Raw genomic sequence first — 6,543 nt, forward strand, 5'->3', positions numbered from 1 at the left:
TGGGAAACCGTGGGGGTAAACAGAGGGGTAGTAGAGCATAAATACTCCCATCACTCCCAAAAAAAACAAGATTTAAACATGACAATAAGACATTACAGTAACCGTAAGGTCCATAGCTTGGACTAGAATTAAAATTTAGTATAAAATATAAATGGTTGTGATGGGAATCTGAGAAGATTAGAGTTTCAGGGACAGTATAGTACTGTAATGAGTCAGGACTATAGGTGGAATGACTTGGCCCACCTGTTCCTGTCCTCTGTTTTCAGGTGTCAGGGTGCATGTTGCTTGGAGCTGTCCATTATTTCCACAATACAGACATAAACCAAATCATCCAAGTCGTTCCTTTTCATCTGAAGATGGACAGACCTGAGCAGTTTCCACAGGTGCGGAGTCACTTGAGATGAGTGATGAGCAGATTAAACTACAGCATGTGACTTTACTGTATGTTGATAACTTCATGAACAAGTTCCTGACCAAAAAAAAAAACAAAACACAGCTTGTCACCAAGAAACTGCAAAGAAGCGTAAACTCCTCTGTCCTGAAGATGTCGGGAAAAGTTTCAGCTTTACCTCTGACTGTTACAAAGCGCTGACACTGGAGACTCCTTCCATAAATAAAGAGTTAAATAAACATCTCCTTATAGCGAACCTACAGCACCATGCACACTTTCTGTTCATTAATAACAAAATGAATATAAACCTATGATTTGAATCATAGCCTGCGCTACTGTCAGAGCTGCTGTTATAGAAAACTAATCAACACCTTCTGACCAATCAGAATAGAGAACTGAACAGAGAACTGTTGAGAACTGTTGTGTGTGGGTTTAATTTTGATTATTCAGCTTGGAAGAAAGTAGTTAATATGAGTGTTAGTTACTGTGTTTACGTTACTGAACAGCAGCATTTATAGTTTACTTTAATGATGAACTTAATAATTAGATGAAGTAATGTCCACAACATGCGTTTTTATATATCATCACTTTTTTATTTAAAAACAGATTCCGTAGTTCGACAAGAACGGCCGAACTGAGCTCTGGAGCGTTTCCTCCTCCGACAGTCTCACATCGTCACCTATTACAGAGATATCAGAGTTATTTATTATTTAATACACGTCACATAATCCACTTGCAAAAGGTGAAATAATAATAACATTAATAATAATAACAGTAATAATAATAATAATAATAATAAATATTTCAGATTTGCAAATCGCTGTATTGTCATGTTGAAAGAGTGTATTTATTCAGCTAGAGTTGTGATTAATTATAAACGAGTGTTATAAATTAATGAAGTAAATTAAACACACAGTGATGCAGTAAAGCAATGATGAAAGCAAGCTGTGGAGAGTAAAGCTACTTTACACAGCGGTTATTACAGTGTTATTCATACTGCATGCTTACACACTGTTTATAACACTCCAGCTGTGTTACTCAATATTTTCATTATTTTAAAGAAATGTTAAGTTTTGGATGACGAACCTCGACGCGTGAACAGGTTTCTGATCCTCTTCCACAGCGCTAAATTGCGGATGGTTGAGCAGAAAGCTGTCCAACAACCAGCTGAAATGAAAATAAACAACAGTAATTATTCCTGGGGAACAAAATCTGTAATTTATCTACAGCTGAGTGCAAAAGTTTACATCCCCAATGGCTTTCAAATGTTTTAAGGAAAAAAGTTAATGTATCTCTATTTTACAATTTATGTTTGAAAACAAATAGTAGAAAGAAGAAAGAACTGTGGGTGAATTCTGCAACAAGACAACAATCCAAAATCCTAAAAATTGTCCGAAAAACATTTTTTAAAAGTGGTCTTACATTGAGGAAGGGCGATGCAAACTTTTAACATATACTGCCTGAGGATGTTCATGTTCTATGTTCATGTATGTCTGTGAAACTGAGCTCCCTAAATGTCTTGTTGCAATTAATTACATTTCTTCATCTTCCTCAATTTGTTCTAAAGTAATAAAAAACAAAAATAAGAGACTAGAAACACTGAGTCATTCAACACCTCCATCAGCTACAAGCTAATGGCTAATGGCTAACGGTAGTTATAAAAAAAAAAAAAACTAGCTCGCTCACAGTGCAGTAACATATTCAACCATACAGCCTACACGAGTCAAACAACACGATCATTAAACAAGTTATTTGGATTTTTGAAAATTGCACGTAGAAAATGTGGGAATAATAATAATAAGGCCTACATGATCAGCTAGCTGAGAAGCATGTGTGAGGCTATGTGTCGCATTTGCTTGACGATTAAAGTACGCAAAAGAACTAAAGTTCTAAACTCAACTCGATTTACCAACACAGTTTTCTTCTGCAGGTCGAAGATGGACGGGTCTGGCCATAGTTTTATGTTATTAGAATAATATTGTACGGCAATCGTAGCGAACGCGTCTAACGCTGCGGATGTGGTTCTGCCCATTCACGTAATCACCTCTGACTTCCGGGGACGCTACTGTTTTTTTTTTTTTTGGAGGTACATCCTCCATTTTTCTTTAGATCACATCTAAGCTCTGATAGCTAAATAAAATCTAACTAAAAGGTGCATTAACAACTAGCAATTAGGTGACAATAATGTTTTGATAACTTACCAGCGATCACGTTGCTTTCAGGGTGTGACTGAGATCTGAGACTTTTACATTCTCTATCACTCTTTTGCTTCTTTTTTGTATAAACATCATCTCTGTGTACAAAGTTTATGTTTAGAGTTTTTTTTTAACAAGAATTCACTGTAAAAACTGTGAAACAAATCAGATGATGTAATCAGGACGCTACACATCACGGCTCTTTTCCGTATCCAGGAAACACGACAAAAGCACAAGAAGAAGAAATTGCCCATTGTTTCCGCAGTATTTAGACAAAATCCTCTAAATCTCATTTTTAAAAAATGAAGTATGAGTCCTTTAGAGAGAATAGAAAAGTAAAAGCCTGTCAAATCAAAAACGTCACCAAAAAAGATTTTAAAAAATAACGAGTTTTCTAAAGTCTCCTCACACCGAATTAAAATAGGAAAAGAAATAAAATAAAGAAATAAATCCTGTGAAATTGTGAAAAAATACAGAGAACATCCACAGTGCGACTGAAAACTGGGTGAGAATGAAAGTCACAAGGAAGTTTATGATCCACAAATTCTCGACCGCAAACAGGAAAAGCAGGTGCTGTGCGAGTGTCCTGTTCTAATTCTCATGTCAGATGTATTTGATTGTGTATGCTATTATTTTTAGGTGTGTATATTTGTACAGAGTATTTGTGTGTGTGTGTGTGTGTGTGTGTGTGTGTCATCAGTCTACACAATCATGAGGTTGAGATCTCTCCAAAGAAGCTTAGTGGAAAGGAAAGTACAAACATCAAGAAGTAATCAAACATAAAGAACTGAGCTTTCACATTAACACTGGAATATTTTAATCACCTTCTGATTAACCTGCTCACGACTTTGTTGAGATATTACTCACTTTACATCACATCTTGTCCTTTATCAACAACAGACCAGTTACAATACACTTTCATTGTTTACTTGCTTTCATTTTGAAAAAAAAGAACAGAAAAGTGGAACATTTACATTTATGGAAAATCTTTACGGCTCAGTTCCTCTATAGTTTGGATGATTCTGCATGAGTCTGTCATCTGCTGGACGAGTGTGTGTATAACACCGACAACATCACCGTACAGTAAGATCTGTGTCTGAATCATAGATTATAGATTAATTTATAGATTATAAATCTAATATTTTGCATTGGAACACTCTCTATCTAAAACAGTGAATCAGCTCTTACTTCAGAGTAAACATCTTTTAAAAAATAATTTTGAAAAAGGATCAATCTGTTAATACGGTGGTGTATTTAGTTTTTAAACCTTTCATGTTTGGTGTCTCTATACTCAGAGACCATTCGCTTTAGGCTGTATTTAGAAATACTTTGGCTGTAAATCACCTCTAGATATCAGAATTTGATTTAAAATATGTATGTCAAATACATCACATCAAATACAGTACTGTGCAAAAGTCTTGGCACCCTGTTTTTTTAACTACAATCTTTGTTATAGATGTTTATTTTCTGACTTCTACATTATTGATTCAGTACAAAAACAGTTTAGATTCCAAACATTAGTTTTCCAGCACAGAATGAAACGTTACAGAAAAATGTTTGTATGTCAGTAAAGAAAGCAGCAGATTCCATAAGAGACACTTTTCAGATAAAAACATAATGAAGGCTGCTGGGTTTCGCTGCAGAAATAAGAAGCGAGTCGACAGTCAAAGTCTCCAGAAGAACTGTGGCTGCTTCTGCAAGATGCTCAGTAACACTTCCAGCTCATTTCCTTATAAACCTGCACACACTGCACCTCAGATACTGCTTTATTTATTTAAAGTGAAGAATCGTCACATTAAATACTGACTTTATTTCATTTATTACTGTTTACTGCTCTTTATAGGATTTTTTTAATGTAGAAACATTTAATTTCATTATTTTTGAAGGCGTCTTTACTCTACAGCGTTTCTTTCCACGAGCCTAAGACTTTTACACAGAACTGTATTTTCTATCATTTTAGACATCAACGTAAAAAAAAAAAAGTTTAATTGTTATCACTTAAATGTTATCAGTGAATCACTTTACACATTAAAAGTATTTTTAATGCAGCAGTAATGTTTTTAATCAAACTTGCCTCCCATTTATCATAAATAAAACCATCTAAAAATCTGGATATGTTTTATAATAGCTTTTGCCTGAAAGGATTAAAAGCACATCACATTCGTTCTTGTAGTATCTCTGACATGACTTACTTATGCAGGACTTTTTGCAAGATTAATGATGAAACAAAACCTGAAGATTTTAGCCATGAGAAGAACAATCATGCTGCAAAATATCGGATATATTTTATATACATATTGAAATATCTATCAGTGGATAGATGCTAGTGATGACAAGCTTCACAGGGAAACTGAATATGGCTGTATTTATGACGTTGTTTGTGAAAGATGCAGAAAAGGAAATGAATATTCAAATCACCGGGTCGTATCTCTCCAGGAACATCATCAGATTTACATGTACTGAGAGAGGAACAAGATGGAGCCTGATGCAAATTCAAGAGCACAATAAATTCTTAATGAAAGGGTCATGTACACTCCTGAAGGAGAAAAAAAAACTTCCAAGCCCATAATGGCAATAATATGAAGCTTTTAGTGGTCTTAAGAACAACTGATTGGTGAGAAAATGAGCAGGAATGAAGCAGATGCTCTCCTGAGAGCTCCTGTGCCTCCACTCGCTGGTTTGCTGTTTTGGGGAAAAGCTAGAAACAGGGAAATTCACTTCTATAATCTTCTTGTACGCAAAGATAAAATCATCATAATGATTCAAATGTTTGATGTGAAACTCAAACTAACACGTGTCTGGGTGTACAAACTTTTCCAAAAATATCTTCTGGGATTTTCTTTCTTAAAAGATTAGAGATTATTTGGTTTTCTGCCGCACCTGATGCAGCTTATCAAGAGCCACAAGACTTAAACATTTAAAGAAATCAGAGAGAAAAGCTCCCAAACTGAGCTCCTTTATCTCTCTGTTTCATTCCTGCTCATTTCCTCACCAATCATTTGTTGTTAAGATCATTAAAAGTTTCATATTTTGACATTTTGGGCTTGCGAGTGTAGTCTGGATCAGCAGCTTGTGCTAAATCTCTTATTGAAAAGTCTTGGAAGTGCAAGCAGGCTCTAACTAGTGTCTTATAGTTTATAACTTCAGTGACTAAAGTGATGGATTTAATTAAAATTTTCATCTATAATGATACACATAACCTTTGTGTGAAAGTGTGAAAGCTCGTGCCATCACTTTATACAACACTTATTTTAAAAAAAGGTAGATTAATAAGAAAGATCAGACATCAACAGGTGATTTTAAATACTTTATTTAGTCTGCAGTTTTTATACTGTCATATTTAGTTTAGTTATTTAATGAACGAACACTCTGTGATTATCTCTGTACAGAAAATCCCTCTCAATATTTTCTCACTGCTTTCCAAACACGAGATGTTCTATTCTGGATATTAACGTTGTTAAATAAATAAATCACAAAAAGCTGTTTCAGTTATTCTGAAATTCTCTCCATTGTCTGCATGAGCCGGTGTGTGTCACATCAGAATGATTATACACACGAATCCACAGTCATATGGAGTTTATAGTATTAATAATGTCATTAAGGATTGCTGATGGTTGTGCATGAGCACACTGAGACTCTTCTTCTCATCACGGTCACGTTCGTGAATGTTCATGACACGCTGATGTACAGAATGAGTAAATATTAGGAGGAAAACTTTCCAGAAGGCTATCGCTCCATCTTTGTTTTAGTTTCCAGTGAATTGATGCTCAGTGTCAGTGTGAGATCATGCAGCAACCAGCACCAGGACAAGGACGACTCAGTAGAGTGCAAGGTTAATAAAATGTGCTTTACGCATGCAGTGTGCATGCAAATAGCCCCACACACACACACACACACACACACACACCACCTCTCACACAGTCTTTAGGCCTATATTTAGTCCTGTCTGCATTTGCA

At 35.3% G+C, this 6,543-nt stretch overlaps 1 long non-coding RNA gene across 1 annotated transcript; it reads right to left on the minus strand.

Annotated features, from left to right (window-relative positions):
- Positions 1–3,130, minus strand: LOC113524788 (uncharacterized). Its single transcript, XR_003402592.3, has 3 exons — positions 2,593–3,130; positions 1,478–1,558; positions 1–1,070 (listed from the first exon to the last, which is right to left on the minus strand). It is a non-coding gene; the product is annotated as an uncharacterized LOC113524788 (long non-coding RNA).
- Between the last annotated feature and the right edge of the window lie 3,413 nt (positions 3,131–6,543).

The sequence above is a fragment of the Pangasianodon hypophthalmus genome, chromosome 22 (assembly GCF_027358585.1).
Source record: "Pangasianodon hypophthalmus isolate fPanHyp1 chromosome 22, fPanHyp1.pri, whole genome shotgun sequence".
NCBI classification, from domain to species: domain Eukaryota; kingdom Metazoa; phylum Chordata; class Actinopteri; order Siluriformes; family Pangasiidae; genus Pangasianodon; species Pangasianodon hypophthalmus.